Below are 26,529 nucleotides of genomic sequence, written 5' to 3' on the forward strand. Positions count from 1 at the left end.
TATATTTTGAAACTACTAACTTAAGTTTTCAAAACGATAACTATACGTAACATTCTTTGATATATATACTTATAACCTATAATGCTTATACATGTATCATATATATAATGTATTTAATCACTTTTTAAGGACTTAAATACATAAAACAATATAAGTATGTTCACAAAAGATAGCTATATTTGAATTCTCATTCCGTTTCCTCAAGATTTCTATACGTATATCTAGGGTATATGTACCCGTATCATACCCAGCTTCTATATGTATTTACTATTGGTATATACACATCAAATCAACATCCTAATCAACATTATTACTGCCCTAGATATGAGGTAACTAGGATTTGTCAAGTAGCATGAATTATTAGTAAGAAAACAAAATTAGGAATCCTTTTCTTTCTTTATAAACTAAAAACGTTTTTATGAATGAACACCATTTCTTCACTCCATTTTCTCATACCTACACCCTCATTTCTCTCTCAAAATACTCCTAAAATCATACTTGATCATCTCCAAGCATTTTCCCCATCATTTAGCTTCAATTACAAGCCTTAAACACCATAAGAAAACTCTTTCAAGAACATATCAAAATAACCACCCATTTGAAGAAGTATACTTCCAACCTTTTGATCTAACTCCACCACTCTTTGATTCCAAGATTTTTTCTTATCTCTTACAGTAACTTTTTCCAAGTAACTTGAGGTAGTAACCTTGTTCATAATCTTGTTCGATTCATAATTATATAGCTATCTTATTTTATGTTGTAAAATTTTAACAACAAGAACATAGTTTGAATGATTTCAAACTTGTTTGCAAACTAAATAGATCCTTCTAACATAACTTTTAAAACACTTCAAGACCTGTAATATATCATAATGATATGCTAACTTAATAAGATATAACTTGGTTTTACAAAGAACACCTTAAAAACTGAATCTACATCGTCGGAGTGCAACCGGGGGCTGTTTTGGGTTGGATAATTAAAAACCATCTTGAACTTTGAATTGGAAGTTCATGTTCTGTAAAAATGATATTTCTTATGAATATGTTAACACATAAAAATTTCATTGTTTAACTCAAAGTGTAAGTATTTTTAGAAAAATGATCATTAAATGTTGTTTTTATGATGGAAAATGATCACTTTCATAAGTTTCACCAAAGTTTGACCTATAACCTATGATTCCGAATACAAACTAAGGTATTTTCAGTTCATATTCTTAAAATTTGACTCGATCCAAGGAAGTGGCAAGTTGAACCAACAAAAATGGAGTTGTAATGAAGAAACTACGACTAAAACAAGATTGGGTATCCGAAGCTAGTTTAGCTACGAAAATATTTGGAGAAAAAGTAAATTAATCATATCTTTTCTAATTAATATGATATTTTATATATAATTACTTATGATTTGATTTTATATATTTCAGGACCACCCGTAAACAACACGAGAAGATTAATCATAAGACCTCATGATTGTACGCAACACGTCATTTGACAACACGGTACTTTATGTACGCAACACGTCATTTGACAACATGGTACCATGGGTCGAGATTAATTTTGATCAATACGAATACGATGGGGTCTTTATTTATTTTATTTAAGCAACTAATTGTGGACCACTAACATCGGACTGCTAACTACGGACTAAGAAAATATTAAATGTATTAAAAGTATATATATATATGTAACGATTACTTAAAAAGAAAATATGTTGATATATTATATATATGGTTAGGTTCGTGATATCTATCGGAGACCAAGTCGAATTAAATACCTTCAAGGCAAAAGTGAGTTTCATTTGCTCCCTTTTTAATTGCTTTTGCAGTATATATTTTTGGGCTGAGAATACATGCGCTGCTTTTATAAATGTTTACAAAATAGACACAAGTACTTAAAAATATATTCTACGTTGAGTTGTACCACTGGCATATTTCCCTGTAGCTTGGTAACTACTATTTACATGGGTATTGTAAACGCGAATCCTGTTGATAGATCTATCGAGCCTGACAACCCCAACCGGACTGGACGACCAGTATTCAACGGTTGCACAGTACTTTGTTTTGGTGACTACACTTGGTACGGTGTAGTGAGATTTCATAATAAAGGGAATATGCGACGTTGATTAAATGTTAAGTATGGTTACCAAGTGCTCAACCACTTAGAATGCTTTACATACACTTGCGAGTGTATTATGTTTATGATTATGAAATCTTGTGGTCTATTAACATATTGAAATGATTGTTATGATAAACCTATGAACTCACCAACCTTTTGGTTGACACTTTAAAGCATGTTTATTCTCAGGTACGAATTAAGTCTTCCGATGTGCATTTGCTCAATATAAGGACATTACTTGGAGCCGATCATCGCAATGGGACCAAATGTTAATGACTTCGTCCAGGTGGATTAGGACGGGTCCTTTCAACGTCTCGGGCTAGATCACAACTCAAAGTATATATATTTTTGGAATCAACCTCAACCCTGTATAGCTAACTCCAACATTACTGCATATAGAGTGTCTATGGTTGTTCCAAATAATATATATAGATGGGTCGATATGATATGTCAAAACATTTTCATACATGTCTATGATATCCCAAGATTACATAATATATTAGAATATATGTATATATATATATTATACAATATAAGTTAGCTAGGATATGATTAATATAGATTTGTTACCAATTTTCACGTAGCTACAACAAGTCAAAATATCCAATCTTATTTTACCCATAACTTCTTCGTTTTAAATCCGTTTTGAGTGAATCCAATTGCTATGGTTTCATATTGAACTTAAGTATACGAATATATACAGAAAAACTATAAGTTTATAGTCAGAAATACAGGTTACAAGTCGTTTTTGTAAAGGTAGTCATTTCAGTCGAAAGAACGACGTCTAGATGACCATTTTGGAAAACATACTTCCACTTTGAGTTTAATCATGATTTTCTTATATAGTTTCATTTTCATAAGAAAAATCATTTTCCCAGAAGAAAAACTTTTGAATTAAAGTTTATCATATTTTTTAACTAACTAACTCAAAACAGCCCGTGGTGTTACTACGACGGCGTATATCCAGTTTTACAGTGTTTTTCGTGTTTTCAGGTTTTAAATCATTAAGTTAGCATATCATATAGATATATAACATGTGTTTATTTGATTTTAAAAGTCAAGTTAGAAGGATTAACTTTTGTTTGCGAACAAGTTTAGAATTAACTAAACTATGTTCTAGTGATTTCAAGTTTAAACCTTCGAATAAGGTAGTTTTATATATATGAATTGAATGATGTTATGAACATCATTACTACCTCAGTTTTTGTGGATAAACCTACTGGAAATGAGAAAAATAGATCTAGCTTCAAAGGATCCTTGGATGGATTGAAAGTTCTTGAAGCAGAATCATGACACGAAAACAAGTTCAAGTAAGATTTTCACTCGAAATAAGATTGTTATAGTTATAGAGATTGAATCAAAGTTTGAATATGAGTATTACCTTGTATTAGAAAGATATATTACTGTAAATAAGAAAGATTTCTTGAGGTTGGATGATCACTTTACAAGATTGGAAGTAAGCTAGCAAACTTGGAAGTATTCTTGATTTTATGAAACTAGAACTTATAGAATTTATGAAGAACACTTAGAACTTGAAAATAGAACTTGAGAGAGAACAATTTGATGAAGAAAATTGAAGAATGAAAGTATTTGTAGGTGTTTTTGGTCGTTGGTATATGGATTAGATATAAAGGATGTGTAATTTTGTTTACATGTAAATAAGTCATGAATGATTACTAATATTTTTGTAATTTTATGAGATATTTCATGCTATTTGCCAAATGATGGTTCCCACATATGTTAGGTGACTCACATGGGCTGATAAGAGCTGATCATTGGAGTATATATACCAATAGTACATACATCTAAAAGCTGTGTATTGTATGAGTACGAATACGGGTGCATACGAGTAGAATTGTTGATGAAACTGAACGAGGATGTAATTGTACGTATTTTTATTAAGTAGAAGTATTTTGATAATTTTATTAAAGTCTTTCAAAAGTGTATGAATACATATTAAAACACTACATGTATATACATTTTAACTGAGTCGTTAAGTCATCGTTAGTCGTTACATGTAAATGTTGTTTTGAAACCTTTAGGTTAATGATCTTGTTAAATGTTGTTAACCCATTGTTTATTATATCTAAATACATGTTAAATTATTACATTATCATGATATTATGATATATTAATATATCTTAGTATGATATATATATATATAGTTAAATGTTGTTACAACGATAATCGTTACATATATGTCTCGTTTCGAAATCATTAAGTTAGTAGTCTTGTTTTACATATGTAGTTCATTGTTAATACACTTAATGACATGTTTACTTATCATTTATCATGATTAAACATAGTGTATCAATATCTTAATATGATTCATATGTATTTAGTAAGATGTTGTTATAACGATAATCGTTATATATATCATTTCGAGTTTCTTAATTCAATAAACTCAATTTTATATATATAACTCATTGTTAAAATACCTAATGAGATACTTACTTATCATAATATCATGTTAACTATATATATAATCATATATATGTCATCATATAGTTTTTACAAGTTTTAACGTTCGTGAATCACCGGTCAACTTGGGTGGTCAATTGTCTATATGAAACCTATTTAAATTAATCAAGTCTTAACAAGTTTGATTGCTTAACATATTGGAAACACTTAATCATTAAATAACAATTTTATTTAATATATATAAACATGGAAAAGTTCGGGTCACTACAGTACCTACCCGTTAAATAAATTTCGTCCCAAAATTTTAAGCAGTTGGAGGTGTTGACGTATCTTTTGGAAATAAGTGTGGGTATTTCTTTTTCATCTAATCTTCTCATTCCCAGGTGAACTCGGGTCCTCTACGAGCATTCCATCAAATTTTAAAAATTGGTATCTTGTTTTGCTTAAGTCTTTTAACCTCACGATCCATTATTTCGACGGGTTCTTTTACGAATTGAAGTTTTTCGTTGATTTGGATTTCGTCTAACGAAATAGTGAGATCTTCTTTAGCAAAACATTTCTTTAAATTTGAGACGTGGAAAGTGTTATGTACATCCGCGAGTTGTTGTGGTTATTCAAGTCGGTAAGCTACTGGTCCGACAAGATCAATAATCTTGAATGGTCCTATATACCTTGGATTTAATTTCCCTCGTTTACCAAATCGAACAACGCCTTTCGAAGGTGCAACCTTAAGCATGACCATCTCTCCAATTTCAAATTCTATATCTTTTCTTTTAATGTCGGCGTAGCTCTTTTGTCGACTTTGGGCGGTTTTCAACCGTTGTTGAATTTGGATGATCTTCTCGGTAGTTTCTTGTATTATCTTCGGACCCGTAATCTGTCTATCCCCCACTTCACTCTAACAAATCGGACACCTGCACTTTCTACCATAAAGTGCTTCAAACCGCGCCATCTCAATGGATGGTAGCTGTTGTTGTAGGAAAATTCTGTTAACGGTAGATGTCGATCCCAACTGTTTCCGAAATCAATAACACATGCTCATAGCATGTCTTCAAGCATTTGTATCGTCCTTTCACTCTGCCCATCAGTTTGTGGATGATAGGCAGTACTCATGTCTAGACAAGTTCCTAATGCTTGCTGTAATGTCTGCCAGAATCTTGAAATAAATCTGCCATCCCTATCAGAGATAATAGAGATTGGTATTCCATGTCTGGAGAAGACTTCCTTCAAATACAGTCGTGCTAACTTCTCCATCTTATCATCTTCTCTTATTGGCAAGAAGTGTGGTGATTTGGTGAGATGATCAACTATTACCCAAATAGTATCAAAAACACTTGCAGTCCTTGGCAATTTAGTGATAAAATCCATGGTAATGTTTTCCCATTTCCATTTTGGGATTTCGGGTTGTTGAAGTAGACCTGATGGTTTCTGATGCTCAGCTTTGACCTTAGAACACTTCAAACATTCCCCTACGTATTTAGCAACATCGGCTTTCATACCTGGCCTCCAAAAATGTTTCTTGAGATCTTTGTATATCTTCCCCGTTCCAGGATGTATTGAGTATCTGGTTTTATGAGCTTCTCTAAGTACCATTTCTCTCATATCTCCAAATTTTTTTACCCAAATTCTTTCAGCCCTATACCGTGTTCCATCTTCCCGAATATTAAGATGCTTCTCCGATCCTTTGGGTATTTCATAATTTAAATTTTCCTCTTTTAAAACTCCTTGTTGCGCCTCCTTTATTTGAGTAGTAAGGTTATTGTGAATCATTATATTCATAGCTTTTACTCGAATGGGTTCTCTGTCCTTTCTACTCAAAGCATCGGCTACCACATTCGCCTTCCCCGGGTGGTAACGAATCTCAAAGTCATAATCATTCAATAATTCAATCCACCTGCGCTGCCTCATGTTCAGTTGTTTCTGATTAAATATATGTTGAAGACTTTTGTGGTCGGTATATATAATACTTTTGACCCCATATAAGTAGTGCCTCCAAGTCTTTAATGCAAAAACAACCGCGCCTAATTCCAAATCATGCGTCGTATAACTCTGCTCGTGAATCTTCAATTGTCTTGACGCATAAGCAATTACCTTCGTTCGTTGCATTAATACACAACCGAGACCTTGCTTTGAAGCGTCACAATATATCACAAAATCATCATTCCCTTCAGGTAATGACAATATAGGTGTCGTAGTTAACTTTTTCTTTAACAATTGAAACGCTTTCTCTTGTTCATCCTTCCATTCAAATTTCCTCCCTTTATGCGTTAATGCAGTCAAGGGTTTTGTTATTCTGGAAAAATCTTGGATGAACCTTCTGTAGTAACCAGCTAGTCCTAAAAATTGGCATATATGCTTCGGAGTTTTCGGGGTTTCCCATTTTTCAACGGTTTCAATCTTTGCTGGATCCACCTGAATACCTTCTTTGTTCACTATGTGACCGAGGAATTGAACTTCTTCCAACCAAAATGCACACTTTGAAAACTTACTGTATAGTTTTTCTTTTCTCAGCAAATCTAGCACTTTTCTTAAATATTCTTCATGCTCTTGATCATTCTTCGAGTGAATAAGTAGATCATTGATAAAAACAATGACAAACTTGTCAAGATATGGCCCACACACTCGGTTCATGAGGTCCATGAACACAGCTGGTGAGTTCGTCAATCCAAACGGCATAACCATAAACTCGTAATGATCGTAACGCGTCCTAAAAGCAGTCTTTGGAATATCATCCTCCTTCACCCACATTTGATGATACCCAGAACGTAAATCAATCTTCGAATAAACCGACGAGCCTTGTAGTTGATCAAATAAGTCGTCGATTCTCGGTAGTGGGTAGCGGTTCTTGATGGTAAGTTTGTTCAACTCTCGGTAGTCGATACACAACCTAAATGTACCATCCTTCTTCTTGACAAACAAAACAGGAGCTCCCCACGGTGATGTGCTTGGTCGAATGAAACCACGCTCTAAAAGTCCTTGCAATTGGCTTTGAAGTTCCTTCATTTCGCTAGGTGCGAGTCTGTATGGAGCATGAGATATTGGTGCAGCTCCCAGTACAAGGTCTATTTGAAATTCAACGGATCGGTGTGGAGGTAGTCCCGGTAATTCTTTCGGAAATACATCGGGAAATTATTTTGCGACTGGAACATCATTGATGTTCTTTTCTTCGGAATTGACTTTCTCGACGTGTGCTAGCACAGCATAACAATCTTTTCTTATTAGTTTTTGTTCCTTCAGGTTACTAATAAGATTTAACTTCGCGTTGCTCCTTTCTCCGTACACCATTAAGGGTTTTCCTTTTTCTCGTATAATGCGAATTGCATTTTTGTAACAAATGATCTCTGCTTTTACTTCTTTCAACCAGTCCATACCAATTATCACATCAAAACTCCCTAACTCTACTGGTATCAAGTCAATCTTAAATGTTTCGCTAACCAGTTTAATTTCTCGATTCCGACATATATTATCTGCTGTAATTAATTTACCGTTTGCTAATTCGAGTAAAAATTTATTATCCAAGGGCGTCGGTGAACAACTTAGTTTAGCACAAAAATCTCTACTCATATAGCTTCTATCCGCACCCGAATCAAATAAAACATAAGCAGATTTATTGTCAATGAGAAACGTACCCGTAACAAGCTCCGGGTCTTCCTGCGCTTCTGCCGTATTAATATTGAAAACTCTTCCACAGCCCTGCCCATTAGTATTCCCCTGATTCGGGCAATTTCAACTAAAGTAGCCCGGTTTTCCACATCCAAAACAAACTATGGCGGTATTATTTGTTCCGACATGATTTGTTCCTTTAGTTCTGTTATGCATTGGTCCGTAGATTTCACACTTCTTCGTGCTATGACCATTTCTTTTACACCTGTTGCAAAATGTAGTGCAGAACCTCAGGTGATGCTCTTCACATCTTTGGCATGGCTGTTTTTGGTTTTTATTGCCATTATTGTTATTGAGATTGTTGTTGGGATTGTTATTGTTGCTGTTGTTGTTGTTGTTGTTATTGTTGTTATTGTTGTTAGGCCGGTTATTGTAGTTGTTGTTGGGACATTTGTTGAAGTTGTTGTTGCAATTGATGTTGCGGTTATTGGGATAGTTGTTGCGATTTTGGTTGTGATTGTTGTTGTTTTATTGGTGACTCTTATCATTGGTTTCTTCCCACTTTCTCTTAACTTGTTTCATGTTAGCCTCTTCGGTCACCTGCTCTTTAATACTTCCTTCGATCTATTTCACTAACTTGTGAGCCATTCGACTTGCCTTTTGTATGGAGGCGGGCTCTTGTGAACTCACATCTTCTTGAATTCTTTCCGGTAACCCTTTTACAAATGCGTCGATATTCTTTTCTTCGTCTTCAAACGTACTGGGACACAATAGGCACAATTCTGTGAATCGTCATTCGTACGTGGTGATATCGAAACCTTGCGTTCGTAATCCTCTAAGCTCTACCTTGAGCTTATTGACCTCGTTCCTGGGACGATACTACTCGTTCATTAATTGCTTGAATGCTAACCATGGTAGTGCGTAAGCAGCATCTTGTCCAACCTGCTCAAGATAGGTATTCGACCACGTTAACGCCGTACCTGTAAAGGTATGCATAGCATACTTAACTTTTTCCTCTTCAGTACACTTACTTATGGCAAACACCGATTCGACCTTCTCGGTCCACCGTTTCAATCCAATTAGTCCTTCGGTTCCATCAAATTCCAAAGGTTTGCAGGCAGTGAATTCTTTGTAGGAGCATCCTACACGTTTTCTTGTGAAATTAGTTCCACTGCTAGATCCAGAGTTATTGTTATTTTGCATTGCAGCCTGCACTGCGCCTATGTTTGCAGCAAGGAAAACACAGAAGTCTTCCTCACTCATGTTCAAGTTCTGACGAGTCGCCGGTGCCATTTCCTTCAAAATAGCCAACAGAATTGAGTTAATCATATAGAATTTAAGAGTAGTCAATAGTATTTCATAGCATAATATGAACTTATTTATAAAAGCTTTTTCTTCCTATTAGCATTTTGTAGTTTTAATTCGGGTAGTACCTACCCGTTAAGTTCATACTTAACAGCTATTATACAATTCAACTACTACGATTCTATATGAAAAACTTATTACAATAATATTTCGCGTTCAAACTTTATACAATATTTTACAAACTTACAATACCGCTATGATACATATAGGATGAAATATACCACATAATAACTTTGCTACTCGGCAGCTATGAAGGCAATTATAGTTCATACGTAAGTTGTTCAGAAACAAGTCATGCATTCAGGTTTTACTAAGACGACTTCCCATCCTTGATCTTGTGGAAAATAACCATTATGACCATTGGTTAGGCAGCATGTTGTAATGTCGTCAAAAGGACGAGGGTTTATTAATGTTCAACAGCCCCGTAATAATCTAAAAACCTTGTTTCTCACCCTAACTACTGAATCCGTCACTTGTGGGAAGGTTTTATTTAAAAGCTGCAATCCGATGTTCTTTTTCTCACTTTGGTAAGAAGCGAACATCACTAACCCGTAAGCATAACATGATTCTTTATGTTGCATGTTAGAAGCTCTTTCTAATTCACAAAATCCTATGTTGGGATATGTTGAGTCAAAATAGGTTCTTAACCCGTAACGTAAAATTGCATTTGGGTTCCCCGCATTTAATGCTTTAAAGAAAACACGGCGTAACTTACGGTCTTCCCAATGTGATATACCCCACCTATCAAAGGAAAGCCTTTTATAAACTAAGGCATTTCTGGAAAGTCTTTCAAATGTTTGACAAGTTAATTTCGCCATAACTAAATGTGCTGATGAATTCTGACCGACTCTAGACAAGATTTTCTCAATCATATCCTCTGGTAGGTCTTCTAAAATATACGGTTGTCTACCCTTAACGTCCATTTTGTTTTTATACTGTAAAATAGACAAGGATTAGATTCGTAAAAGATAATTAACAAAAAATACAAGCAATTTTTACATAGAAAATAAAAGTACAAGCACACTACAATACATATAATACACAACATGATTACAACCCTCTAATCTGAATCACCGGTTTCTTCTTCTTTAGACTTGGTTTATTTTTCTAATTTTCTAGCAATATATGGTGTTCCTCTAATACGAGCCGTCGTTTTCCACAATAGTTTAGAAAAACCTGGTGGTTTAGAGGTTCCCGGTGATGGAATTCGACATTTCAACGAGTTCCTTAAATAAACATATTCATGAAACCAACTCATTTAGAGTTAATAAAAGCAGAAGCATGTTATTAAGAAAGCATGTTAATATGTTAAACCACATTAGATGAATTCCATATAGTTATCAAGTTATGAAATATGCTTACATTATAAAAGGATGTTTCGAGAGTACGTACTCCAAGTTAGGAGGTTAATAGATGAAGAGGAAGATGATGAACAAGAGTGTAAAAGCCCGAGCTTTTGATGCACCAACACCACCCTTTAAGTTAGTTAAGATTTAGACACTTAACTAACTAATTAACGAAGCTCAAAACCCCTTTGTGTAGTGACCTCAACTTTTCCATGTTTATATATATTAATTGAGATTGATATTTACATGATTAAATGTTTCCAACATGTTAAGCAATCAAACTTGTTAAGACTTGATTAATTGAAATATGTTTCATATAGACAATTGACCACCCAAGTTGACCGGTGATTCACGAACGTTAAAACTTGTAAAAACTATATGATGACATATATATGGATATATATAGTTAACATGATACTATGGTAAGTAAACATATCATTAAGTATATTAACAATGAACTACATATGTAAAAACAAGACTACTAACTTAATGATTTTTAAACGAGACATATATGTAACGATTATCGTTGTAAAGACATTTAATGTATATATATCATATTAAGAGATATTCATACATGATAATATCATGATAATATAATAATTTAAAATCTCATTTGATATTATAAACATTGGGTTAACAACATTTAACAAGATCGTTAACCTAAAGGTTTCAAAACAACACTTACATGTAACAACTAACGATGACTTAACGACTCAGTTAAAATGTATATACATGTAGTGTTTTAATATGTATTTATACACTTTTGAAAGACTTCAATACACTTATCAAAATACTTCTACTTAACAAAAATTCTTACAATTACATCCTCGTTCAGTTTCATCAACAATTCTACTCGTATGCACCCGTATTCGTACTCGTACAATACACAGCTTTTAGATGTATGTAATATTGGTATATACAGTCCAATGATCAGCTCTTAGCAGCCCATGTGATTCACCTAACACATGTGGGAAGCATCATTTGGCAACTAGCATGAAATATCTCATAAAATTACAAAAATATGAGTAATCATTCATGACTTATTTACATGAAAACAAAATTACATATCCTTTATATCTAATCCATACACCAACGACCAAAAACACCTACAAACACTTTCATTCTTCAATTTTCTTCATCTAATTGATCTCTCTCAATTTCTATCTTCAAGTTCTAAGTGTTCTTCATATATTCTACAAGTTCTAGTTACATAAAATCAAGAATACTTTCAAGTTTGCTAGCTCACTTCCAATCTTGTTAGGTGATCATCCAACCTCAAGAAATCTTTGTTTCTTATAGTAGGTTATCATTCTAATACACGGTAATAATCATATTCAAACTTTGGTTCAATTTCTATAACTATAACAATCTTATTTAAAGTGATGATCTTACTTGAACTTGTTTTCGTGTCATGATTCTGCTTCAAGAACTTCGAACCATCCAAGGATCCGTTGAAGCTAGATCCATTTTTCTCTTTTCCAGTAGGTTTATCCAAGGAACTTAAGGTAGTAATGATGTTCATAACATCATTCGATTCATATATATAAAGCTATCTTATTCGAAGGTTTAAACTTGTAATCACTAGAACATAGTTTAGTTAATTCTAATCTTGTTCGCAAACAAAAATTAATCCTTCTAACTTGACTTTTAAAATCAACTAAACACATGTTCTATATCTATATGATATGCTAACTTAATGATTTAAAACCTGTAGACACGAAAAACACCGTAAAACCGGATTTACGCCGTCGTAGTAACACCGCGGGCTGTTTTGGGTTAGTTAATTAAAAACTATGATAAACTTTGATTTAAAAGTTGTTATTCTGAGAAAATGATTTTTATTATGAAAATGAAACTATATCCAAAAATTATGGTTAAACTCAAAGTGGAAGTGTGTTTTCTAAAATGGTCATCTAGACGTCGTTCTTTCGACTGAAATGACTACCTTTACAAAAATGACTTGTAATTTATTTTTCTGACTATAAACCTATACTTTTTCTCTTTAGATTCATAAAATAGAGTTCAATATGAAACCATAGCAATTTGATTCACTCAAAACGGATTTAAAATGAAGAAGTTATGGGTAAAACAAGATTGGATAATTTTTCTCATTTTAGCTACGTGAAAATTGGTAACAAATCTATTCTAACCATAACTTAATCAACTTGTATTGTATATTATGTAATCTTGAGATACCATAGACACGTATACAATGTTTTGACCTATCATGTCGACACATCTATATATATTTCGGAACAACCATAGACACTCTATATGTGAATGTTGGAGTTAGCTATACAGGGTTGAGGTTGATTCCAAAATATATATAGTTTGAGTTGTGATCAATACTGAGATACGTATACACTGGATCGTGGATTGATTCAAGATAATATTTATCGATTTATTTCTGTACATCTAACTGTGGACAACTAGTTGTAGGTTACTAACGAGGACAGCTGACTTAATAAACTTAAAACATCAAAATATATTAAAAGTGTTGTAAATATATTTTGAACATACTTTGATATATATGTATATATTGTTATAGGTTCGTGAATCAACCAGTGGCCAAGTCTTACTTCCCGACGAAGTAAAAATCTGTGAAAGTGAGTTAGAGTCCCACTTTTAAAATCTAATATTTTTAGGATGAGAATACATGCAGGATTTATAAATGATTTACAAAATAGACACAAGTACGTGAAACTACATTCTATGGTTGAATTATCGAAATCGAATATGCCCCTTTTTATTAAGTCTGGTAATCTAAGAATTAGGGAACAGATACCCTAATTGACGCGAATCCTAAAGATAGATCTATTGGGCCTAACAAACCCCATCCAAAGTACCGGATGCTTTAGTACTTCGAAATTTATATCATATTCGAAGGGTGTCCCGGAATGATGAGGATATTCTTATATATGTATCTTGTTAATGTCGGTTACCAGGTGTTCACCATATGAATGATTTTTATCTCTATGTATGGGATGTGTATTGAAATATGAAATCTTGTGGTCTATTATTATGATTTGATATATATAGGTTAAACCTATAACTCACCAACATTTTTGTTGACGTTTTAAGCATGTTTATTCTCAGGTGATTATTAAGAGCTTCCGCTGTCGCATACTTAAATAAGGACGAGATTTGGAGTCCATGCTTGTATGATATTGTGTAAAAACTGCATTCAAGAAACTTATTTTGTTGTAACATATTTGTATTGTAAACCATTATGTAATGGTCGTGTGTAAACAGGATATTTTAGATTATCATTATTTGATAATCTACGTAAAGCTTTTTAAACCTTTATTGATGAAATAAAGGTTATGGTTTGTTTTAAAATGAATGCAGTCTTTGAAAAACGTCTCATATAGAGGTCAAAAACTCGCAACGAAATCAATTAATATGGAACGTTTTTAATCAATAAGAACGGGACATTTCAGTTGGTATCCGAGCGTTGGTCTTAGTGAACCATAAAATTTGCATTAGTGTGTCTTATCGAGTTTGTTAGGATGCATTAGTGAGTCTGGACTTCGACCGTGTTTTCCTTAAAAATGATTGCTTAACATTTTTGTTGGAAACTATATATTATTAACATGTATATATTATGTGATATATTAATCTCTTAACATGTTTGATATTGTGTGATAGATGTCTACCTCTAGCACAAATCCTATTGACTCACCTAATAATAACGAAGAGTCGAATATATATTGGACTGATTCACAAGTTCCCGAAGAAGAACCGGAAGAAGATGTAACATCCCGCCTTTTTCCATTTACTTTTCCGTTATACTAATTTAAACTCCGTTATATGTTTATAACATCTCCCGTTAATACGCGTTTTAAAATATTCCGTTTAGGTATTTTCCGCACCCGACTACAAACTCGAGGGACTAAAATTGACACGGGGCAAACTAGTTGACTAGGTCACCTAGTCCACCCCAATCACCACCATTCAACCATCTCTCTCTCTCTCTCTCTCTCTTTCTCTCTAGCAAGAACACACCCAATTTACAAATTCATTCAATCATCATCTAAATTCGATCTAGGAGGCTTACAACAAAATAAATTACATATTCGTGATCCTCTCTTCATCCTCTTCATTTTGGTTGACAACTCTTAAAATAAATTACATATTCGTGATCCTCTCTTCATCCTCTTCATTAGGGTTGACAACTCTTAAAACGAACTTTTGATGCGTTGAATGCTTATTAATGTTATTGATAAGTGTTTAGTTGTATTACATGTTTCATTACCTTCAAAATGGCATATCATATGTATAAATTGGATTCCCGAAACTTAAATTGCAATTGATAAACTTGAAACTTGAAAATAAACCTCTATTGATCACTTGGCGGGATTTCGGTTATAGTATATGATGTTTTTGCTTGATGAAAAGTGCTTAGTTGCGTTCCTTGTCGAAAGAGCTTTCCGATGATATAAAATACATGTTCTAATTGTTTGCGGATCATAAAATGTGATTGTTTGTGTTTTGGTTCGTCCATTTGAGGAATACAGCAAACAGGGCCTGGAAACCGATCAGGACGCCGTCCAGATACTGGGGACGCCGTCCCACCTTTTGAACCTAGACGCCGTCTAGGATATCAGGACGCCGTCCCACCCTTCATTGTGGGACGCCGTCTAGCCATTTGGGACGCCGTCCCATTGTACTAAAACTGGCTGTTTGCTTTGGTCATTTGACATAAAAATGTTTGCTATGCTACGGACCTCCGATTAACATGAAACTTGGCCGACATGCTCATATATGATTATATAACTTAGAAAAATTGTCGGATACCCAACCCGACCCCGTTGACTTTGACCCGACCAAGTTGACTTTTAATCAAACTTAACCAAATAATTGTGCAATCGTTCTAACATGTTTTTATACTTGTACCTTGCATGAAACATGACAATTTGATTCACATGCTATTACGATCGAGTCTTAACGAGCCATAGGACTAATTGAACATCTTTGACCTATCGTGCTTACCGTTATTGATACAACCTATTGTTTAGGTCAAGACTAGCATTGTTCTTTGCACACGTTTACTTGTTGAAGTACTTTACTACTCGTGCACTCAAGGTGAGATCATAGTCCCACTTTTACTCTTTTTTTTTTGAACTTACATTTGGGATGAGAAAACATAAACATTTCTTTTACTAAGTGAACACAAGTACAGGAAAACAAACATTCTACATACGAGTTTAGAACAAAATCCTCAATTCGATTATCATTAGTTACACTTGCCGGGTGTAAGCGAGAACTTATGTTGTATGGATCCATATGGGTTTGACAAACCCTCATTCAAACGGTTCACTACCGTTTACGAATGAAATATATTTTCGAGAAACAGTGTATGTTCTAGCACTAAGTGATGGGGTTCAATGGATGGAATGTTAAGCATTGATAATTGGGTGCTCGTGAAACAAACTTTTGGAATGTACTACTATTATCTCATTGTTGCAAATCTTGTGGTTCACTTGTACTTACTTACTTAAACCTATGATTTCACCAACGTTTTCGTTGACAGATTTCTATGTTTTTCTCAGGTCTTTGAACGATATGTGTTACATGCTTCCGCTCATTATTTTGATACTTGCATTGGATGTCGAGTATATTTATGCATACATGGAGCGTTTTTGGCTACTTTTAAATTGTGTCGCATAAGTTTCATTTGTACTTATAACTTTGTAACGTAACTTGTGGTGGAACTATTCTTGTAGACTTTGAACAATCTTTACATTTGAAATGAATGCGACATATCTTTTGGTCAAACGTTGTTTTAAAGACTTATGACCACGTAACCGGACCTAAGTAGACGGCGCCGTCAAACATGATTTGGTCGGGTCGCTACAGATGGTATCAGAGCGTTGGTTGTAGGGATTTAGAGTTCATTAGTGTCAACCTCGAGTCATAGGGTACATTGGTGAGTCTAGACTACAACCGGCAGATAGACTTGAAGTAGGAATTAATTGACTACTTGTGCATTTATACTCGAACGCTTCTACTCATATCTACTCTGAGTTCATCTTAATCTCACGTTGTTTAATTTGATTGACACGCCATCTTGACTTTATAGAATAATGTCGAATGCACATATGAATCAGGGTAATATAATTGCCGGGATTATATTACGGTGACTCATATGAACGTTCCGACATTATGACATAAAGAATTTAAGGCGAGTCGAGGAAAAATTTCTCTTTATCTTTATTCTATATCACGGTTAGTATTATTGAGAATACTAATCAATGATATTCTTGTGTCTTGAAGGAACAATGGCTCCTCGTCGTGTACGCCGCAATGAAACTCCCGAACAAGCTCTCGAACGGATGATAGCTACCGCCGTAGATACGGCCATGGCCGGTCACTCATCTAACAACAATAATAATAACAACCACAACAACAACAACAACAACAACAACAATGGAGCCGGAAATTCAAACGAGGGATGCTCCTATAAAGCTTTCATGGGGTGCAAACCTCACACTTTTGATGGAACCGGGGGACCGGTCGTGCTCACCCGATGGTTTGAGCAAACGGAAGCCGTCTTTAGCATAAGCGGTTGTCGGGACCAAGACAAGGTCAAATACTCCACTCACACCTTCGCCGGTGTCGCTCTTACATGGTGGAATACTTATGTACAATCGGTGGGTACCGATGAAGCTCACGCCCTCTCTTGGGCCGACTTGAGGGAAAAGATGATTGTCGAATATTTCCCTCGTGAAGAAACCCGAAGGCTCGAGCAAGAGCTAAGAACTTTAAAGGCAATCGGAAATGATCTCAAGGCTTATAATCAACGATTTTCCGAACTAGCCTTGATGTGCCCAAATCTTGTGAACCCCGAAGCTTTAAGGGTTGAACTTTACATGGATGGTCTTCCAAAGAGTATCAAACACCGAGTAATGTCATCCAAACCCACTAATCATCAAGAAGCTTTGAACATGGCCCGCAAATTGATAGAAACGGTTGACGAAATCGTAGTTCCGGCACCTAAAGCCGAGGACAAGTCGGGTAACAACAAAAGAAAATGGGAAGCTCCCCAATCAAGCAACAACAACTTTGCCAAGAAATCTTTCACCTCCGACGACAAGAAGGGTTATACCGGAAATCTACCTCTTTGCAACAAATGCAACAAACATCACTTTGGCGAATGTAGTAAGCTAATTTGCCATCGGTGCCAAGGAATTGGTCATAAGGCCAACGATTGTAAAAGTGCCACTCTCGTCGCTCGAAAGTGGCCCAATGCACCAAAGACGGGCACTTGTTACGAATGTGGCCAAACGGGTCATTATAGAAGTGCATGCCCAAAGAAGAAAGATAACCCCAACACGCGCGGCCGAGCTTTCAACATCAACACCGAGGAAGCCCGGGATGACACTGAACTAGTCACGGGTACGTTTCTTCTCAACAATTCTTATGTCTCTTGCTTATTCGATTCGGGTGCCGATAAATGCTTTGTATCCAAGACTTTGACTCATTCTTTTAGCACTCCACCTCTTCCATTAGATACCACTTATACCATTGAAGTGGCTAACGGGAAACTATTAAGTGCCGACACATATTACCGGGGGTGTACGTTAAACATTTTGGGTAAGGAATTTGAAATTGACTTGATACCCATGGAACTAGGAAGCTTTGATGTAATAATCGGTATGAATTGGTTAGTCAAAACGAAATCTCACATCCTTTGTGATCTTAACGCAATCCGAATTCCTATCGAGAATGGTGAACCTTTGATTGTTTATGGCGATAAGAGTTGCACCAGACTCAACCTCGTTTCGTGCCTTAAAGTTAGAAAACTGCTCCGTAAGGGTTGTTTTGCGATCCTTACCCACGTTAAGAAAGTCGAGTCCGATGATAAGCATATCGATGATGTGCCAATTGTTAGTGACTTTTCCGATGTATTTCCCGACGAATTGCCGGGTCTTCCACCTCATCGACCGGTTGAATTCCAAATCGATCTTATTCCGGGAGCCGCACCCGTAGCACGTGCACCATATAGACTCGCTCCATCCGAAATGCAAGAATTGCAAAGTCAAATCCAAGAACTACTTGACCGAGGTTTTATCCAACCTAGCCATTCACCTTGGGGCGCTCCGATTTTGTTTGTTAAAAAGAAAGACGGATCCCTACGAATGTGCATTGATTATCGTGAACTAAATAAATTGACGGTTAAGAACCGATATCCTCTTCCTCGCATCGATGACCTCTTTGATCAACTACAAGGGTCTTGTGTATATTCGAAAATCGATCTCCGCTCGGGTTATCATCAATTAAGGGTTAAGGGGGAAGATGTCTCCAAAACCGCTTTCCGGACTCGTTACGGTAGTTATGAATTCCTTGTCATGCCATTTGGTCTCACTAACGCACCGGCGGTGTTCATGGATCTTATGAACCGCGTGTGCAAACCGTATCTCGATAAATTCGTTATTGTGTTCATCGATGATATATTGATCTATTCTAAAAATGAAGAAGAGCACGAACAACATCTCCGACTTGTGCTTGAACTCTTGAGACAAGAACGACTTTATGCCAAATTCTCCAAGTGTGAATTTTGGTTGAAGGAAGTTCAATTTCTTGGTCATGTTGTAAGTGACCAAGGTATTAAAGTCGATCCAACGAAAATCGAAGCCATTAGCAAATGGGAGACTCCTACTACTCCTACTCACATTCGTCAATTTTTGGGTCTCGCCGGATACTACCGTAGATTCATCAAGGATTTTTCTTTGGTTGCTCGTCCTCTAACCGCTTTAACTCACAAGGGAAAGAAATTCATTTGGGCGACCGAGCAAGAATCCGCGTTTCAAATCTTGAAAACAAAGCTAACCACCGCTCCTATCTTGTCACTTCCCGAAGGCAATGATGACTTTGTTGTATATTGCGATACCTCGAAACATGGTTTTGGGTGTGTATTGATGCACCGAACGAAAGTCATTGCTTATGCTTCTCGACAACTCAAAATTCATGAACGAAACTACACGACGCATGATCTCGAACTCGGAGCCATCGTCTTTGCACTTAAAATGTGGAGACACTATCTTTATGGAACCAAGAGTACTATCTTTACCGACCACAAAAGTCTCCAACACATTTTCGATCAAAAGAAACTAAACATGAGACAACGACGGTGGATTGAAACTTTGAACGATTACGATTGCGAGCTTCGTTACCATCCCGGGAAGGCAAACGTAGTAGCCGATGCCTTAAGTCGAAAAGAAAGAGCGGTGCCTCTTCGTGTCCGAGCCTTAAACATCACCATTCACACGAACCTTAATAGCCAAATTCGGGTAGCCCAAGATGAGGCTCTCAAGGATGAAAACCTTTCACACGAGCTCTTGAACATTCTCGTCTCTCGATTCGAAATTTGGGAGACCGGACTCCGATATTACGCCGGAAGGATTTGGGTGCCTAGTTATGGGGACTTACGAAGTCTTATTTTAGATGAAGCCCATAAGTCACGATACTCGATTCACCCCGGTGCCAATAAGATGTACCACGACCTTAAACAACAATATTGGTGGCCGAACATCAAAAGGGACGTAGCTACTTATGTTTCCAAGTGTTTGACATGTTCCAAAGTCAAAGCCGAACACCAAAGACCGTCCGGACTACTTCAACAACCCGAGATCCCGCAATGGAAGTGGGAAAAGATAACGATGGATTTTATCACCAAGCTACCAAAAACGACGGGCGGTTATGATACCATTTGGGTTATTGTTGACCGTCTCACCAAATCCGCACACTTCCTTGCCATGAAAGAAACGGACAAAATGGAGAAACTTGCACAACTTTACATTAAGGAGATCGTAGCCCGACACGGTGTACCTTTATCGATTATCTCCGACCGAGATGGCCGTTTCGTTTCTAGATTTTGGCGTACATTGCAAGAAGCGTTGGGAACGCGTTTAGACATGAGCACCGCATATCATCCTCAAACCGATGGACAAAGTGAACGTACAATTCAAACCTTAGAAGACATGTTACGAGCTTGCGTGGTTGATTTCGGAAAAGCTTGGGACAAGCACTTACCTCTCGCCGAGTTCTCTTATAACAATAGTTATCACGCGAGTATTAAAGCCGCACCTTTTGAAGCGCTATATGGCCGCAAATGTCGTTCACCTCTTTGTTGGGCCGAGGTAGGCGACGTGCAAATCACCGAACCCGAACTCATTCACGAAACCACCGAGAAAATCATTCAAATCCGAGATAGGCTTAGGACGGCCCGAAGTCGTCAAAAGAGCTATACCGACAAACGACGCAACGACCTTGAATTTCAAGTCGGTGACTGCGTCATGTTAAAAGTCGCGCCTTGGAAAGGTGTAATCCGTTTTGGGAAACGCGGGAAGCTGAATCCAAGGTATATTGGTCCTTTCGAAATCTTGGAGCGTATTGGAACCGTTGCTTATCGTTTAGATCTTCCACCTCAACTGAGTTCCGTTCATCCTACTTTCCATGTATCTAACTTGAAAAAGTGTCTTGCCGAACCCGATATCATCATCCCTCTCGAGGAACTTACTATTGATGACAAACTTCATTTTGTGGAGGAACCGGTTGAAATTGTGGACACCTCCGTCAAGACATTGAAACAAAGCCGAATTCCGATTGTTAAAGTCCATTGGAACGCCAAAAGGGGACCCGAGTTTACTTGGGAAAGACAAGATCAAATGCAAAGGAAGTATCCTCATCTATTCGTGAATTCGGAAACGCAAGATCTCGAGGAAGAAACAACGACTACTACGCCTACTTAAATTTTGGGACGAAATTTCTTTTAAGGAGTAGGTAATGTAACATCCCGCCTTTTTCCATTTACTTTTCCGTTATACTAATTTAAACTCCGTTATATGTTTATAACATCTCCCGTTAATACGCGTTTTAAAATATTCCGTTTAGGTATTTTCCGCACCCGACTACAAACTCGAGGGACTAAAATTGACACGGGGCAAACTAGTTGACTAGGTCACCTAGTCCACCCCAATCACCACCATTCAACCATCTCTCTCTCTCTCTCTCTTTCTCTCTAGCAAGAACACACCCAATTTCCAAATTCATTCAATCATCATCTAAATTCGATCTAGGAGGCTTACAACAAAATAAATTACATATTCGTGATCCTCTCTTCATCCTCTTCATTTTGGTACCAACTTCATCTCGTTTGGGTAACATTTCTAAAACACTAGTTTTTCTTTAAATTTGTGTTCTTGACTTAAAAGTATGTTAATTAGTGTCTATGGCTCATTGTGATGTCGTGTATGTAATTTGTATCCTCGATTTGTTGTTTTTGGTGTAACTAGTTCATTATGAAAATTACTTGCTAAATCCTTGATTTTGGATGATCAAATGTTATTAGATTGTTAATGTGCATGTTTTAAAAGTGTTACTAGTATCATTAGCTTCATTTTGATGTATAGATTGATTAAAGAAACTTCATAAACGCGATTATTGATTTTGTGAACTTTTGGTTAGGGTTGACAACTCTTAAAATGAACTTTTGATGCGTTGAATGCTTATTAATGTTATTGATAAGTGTTTAGTTATATTACATGTTTCATTACCTTCAAAATGGCATATCATATGTATAAATTGGATTCCCGAAACTTAAATTGCAATTGATAAACTTGAAACTTGAAAATAAACCTCTATTGATCACTTGGCGGGATTTCGGTTATAGTATATGATCTTTTTGCTTGATGAAAAGTGCTTAGTTGCGTTCCTTGTCGAAAGAGCTTTCCGATGATATAAAATACATGTTCTAATTGTTTGCGGATCATAAAATGTGATTGTTTGTGTTTTGGTTCGTCCATTTGAGGAATACAGCAAACAGGGCCTGGAAACCGATCAGGACGCCGTCCAGATACTGGGGACGCCGTCCCACCTTTTGAACCTAGACGCCGTCTAGGATATCAGGACGCCGTCCCACCCTTCATTGTGGGACGCCGTCTAGCCATTTGGGACGCCGTCCCATTGTACTAAAACTGGCTGTTTGCTTTGGTCATTTGACATAAAAATGTTTGCTATGCTACGGACCTCCGATTAACATGAAACTTGGCCGACATGCTCATATATGATTATATAACTTAGAAAAATTGTCGGATACCCAACCCGACCCCGTTGACTTTGACCCGACCAAGTTGACTTTTAATCAAACTTAACCAAATAATTGTGCAATCGTTCTAACATGTTTTTATACTTGTACCTTGCATGAAACATGACAATTTGATTCACATGCTATTATGATCGAGTCTTAACGAGCCATAGGACTAATTGAACATCTTTGACCTATCGTGCTTACCGTTATTGATACAACCTATTGTTTAGGTCAAGACTAGCATTGTTCTTTGCACACGTTTACTTGTTGAAGTACTTTACTACTCGTGCACTCAAGGTGAGATCATAGTCCCACTTTTACTCTTTTTTTTTTGAACTTACATTTGGGATGAGAAAACATAAACATTTCTTTTACTAAGTGAACACAAGTACAGGAAAACAAACATTCTACATACGAGTTTAGAACAAAATCCTCAATTCGATTATCATTAGTTACACTTGTCGGGTGTAAGCGAGAACTTATGTTGTATGGATCCATATGGGTTTGACAAACCCTCATTCAAACGGTTCGCTACCGTTTACGAATGAAATATATTTTCGAGAAACAGTGTATGTTCTAGCACTAAGTGATGGGGTTCAATGGATGGAATGTTAAGCATTGATAATTGGGTGCTCGTGAAACAAACTTTTGGAATGTACTACTATTATCTCATTGTTGCAAATCTTGTGGTTCACTTGTACTTACTTACTTAAACCTATGATTTCACCAACGTTTTCGTTGACAGATTTCTATGTTTTTCTCAGGTCTTTGAACGATATGTGTTACATGCTTCCGCTCATTATTTTGATACTTGCATTGGATGTCGAGTATATTTATGCATACATGGAGCGTTTTTGGCTACTTTTAAATTGTGTCACATAAGTTTCATTTGTACTTATAACTTTGTAACGTAACTTGTGGTGGAACTATTCTTGTAGACTTTGAACAATCTTTACATTTGAAATGAATGCGACATATCTTTTGGTCAAACGTTGTTTTAAAGACTTATGACCACGTAACCGGACCTAAGTAGACGGCGCCGTCAAACATGATTTGGTCGGGTCGCTACAGAAGAATCAGAACCGGAAGAAGAATCAGAACCGGAAGAGGAGGAACCGGAGGAGGAAATAGAACCGGTGGGGGAAATAATAAAATGGTTAAGTAAAAGAAAATCCTCAACCAACCGACCAAGGTTAATTATGGTCAATGGTGTTTCCGCCAAGGAAGCAAAATATTGGGAGGATTACCAATTCTCCGATTAATCGGATTCCGACGAGAATTCCGATGATGTTATAGAAATTACCCCAACTGAATTTAAAAAGGCAAAAGAAAATAATAAGGGAAAGGGCATAAAAATAGAGAAATCTAATTCCAACCCCGATGAACTTTATATGTATCGTCAACCCCCGAAGTCCTTAAGTTGTAACAATGACCCGGGAACCTCTAAACCACCAGGTTTTTCTAAACCAATGTGGAAAATGACGGCTCGTATTAGGGAACATCATATATCCCTAGAAACTTGGAAAAACAAACCAAAACTGAAGAAGAAGAAACAAGCGAGTCGGAATAAGATAGTTGTATTCGTGTGGGGTAATATATGTAATATAGTGTGCTTATGCTTTATGATATATGTAAAAATTGCTTGTATTAATAAGTATTTTTTTTTATGAATCTAACTCTTGTCTATTTTACAGTATAAAAACACAAAATGGATAGACAACCCAATATTTTAAGAGACCTACCCGGAGACATGATTGATGAAATTTTGTCTAGAGTCGGTCAGAATTCTTCGGCACAACTATTTAAGGCGAGATCAGTTTGTAAGACATTCGAAGAACATTCCAAGAATGCCTTGGTTTATAAAAGGCTTTCGTTCGAAAGATGGGGGATATCACATTGGGAAATCCATAAGTTACGATGTGTTTACTTTGACGCATATATTGCGGGGAACCCAAATGCTATTTTACGCAATGGGTTAAGAAATTATTTTGACTCAATATATCCGAATATTGGACTTCGTGATTTAGAAAAAGCGGCTAACATGCAACATAAAGAAGCATGTTATGCTTACGGATTAGTAATGTTCGTTTCTCACCAAGTGAGAACAAGAACATCGGGCTACAACTATTAAACAAAACGTTCCCACAAGTGACGGAGTCGGTAATTGGGGTAAGAAATGAGGTTTTTAGATTGTTACGGGACTGTTAGACATTACGTAACCCTCGTCCCTTTGACGACGTTACAACACGCTGTCTTATCAACGGCCATAACGGTTATGTTCCACAAGACCAAGGACGGGAAGTAATCCTAGTAAAACCAGAATGCATGACTTGTTTCTGGACGTATGAATTACGTGTCTTTATTGCCTTTGCTGAACGACTTGTGTACTAGCTAGAATTATCTTCACAACCATCTTGTATCAAATTTATTGTGTGCTATATTTCATGCTATATGTAAAATAAGCGGTATTGTAATTTTGTAAAATATTGTGTAAAAGTTTGAACGTGAAATATTATTATAATCAGTTTTTCATATAGAATTGTAGTAGTTGAATTGTATATTAGCTACTAAGTATGAACTTAACGGGTAGGTACTACCCGAATTTAAACTTATAAAACGCTAATATGAAGAAAAAGCTTTTATAAATGAGTTCATATTATGCTACGAAATACTATTAACTACTCTTAATATTCTGTATGATTAACTTGTTCCATTTGACTATTTTGAAGGAAATGGCACCGACTACTTGACACACCGTGAATATGAATGAAGAGGAATTACGTACTTTTATAGCTTCAAACATAGTCGCAGTACAGGCTGCGCTACATACCAACAATAACCTTGGATCTAGCAGTACAGGAAATCGTGTAGGATGCACCTACAAAGAATTCACTGCCTGCAAACCTTTGGAATTTGATGGAACCGAAGGACCGATCGGATTGAAACGGTGGATCGAGAAGGTCGAATTGGTGTTTGCCATAAGTAAGTGTACTGAAGAGGACAACGTGAAGTACGCTACGCATACCTTCACAGGTTCTGCGTTAACATGGTGGAAAACCTATCTAGAGCAAGTGGGACAAGACGATGCGTACGCACTACCGTGGTCAGCATTCAAGCACTTGATGAACGAGAAGTACCGTCCCAGAACCGAGGTCAATAAGCTCAAGACAGAACTTAGAGGGTTACGAACCCAAAGATTTGATATTACCACGTACGAAAGACGATTCACAGAATTGTGCCTATTGTGTCCGGGAGCATTCGAAGATGAGGAAGAGAAGATCGACGCGTTTGTGAAAGGATTACCAGAAAGAATCCAAGAAGATATAAGTTCACACGAGCCCGCCTCCATACAACAGGCATGTAGAATGGCTCACAAACTAGTGAACCAGATTGAAGAAAGAATTAAAGAACAGACTGCTGAAGAGGCCAATGTGAAGCAAGTCAAAAGAAAGTGAGAGGAAAACGGTGATAAGAATCACCAATACAACAACAACAGCAATTACAACAATAATCGCAACAATTATCCCAACAATCGCAACATCAATCGCAACTACAACAAACGGCCCAACAACAACAACAACAACAACAACAA

This window comes from Rutidosis leptorrhynchoides, chromosome 2 (genome assembly GCF_046630445.1).
Source record: "Rutidosis leptorrhynchoides isolate AG116_Rl617_1_P2 chromosome 2, CSIRO_AGI_Rlap_v1, whole genome shotgun sequence".
NCBI classification, from domain to species: domain Eukaryota; kingdom Viridiplantae; phylum Streptophyta; class Magnoliopsida; order Asterales; family Asteraceae; genus Rutidosis; species Rutidosis leptorrhynchoides.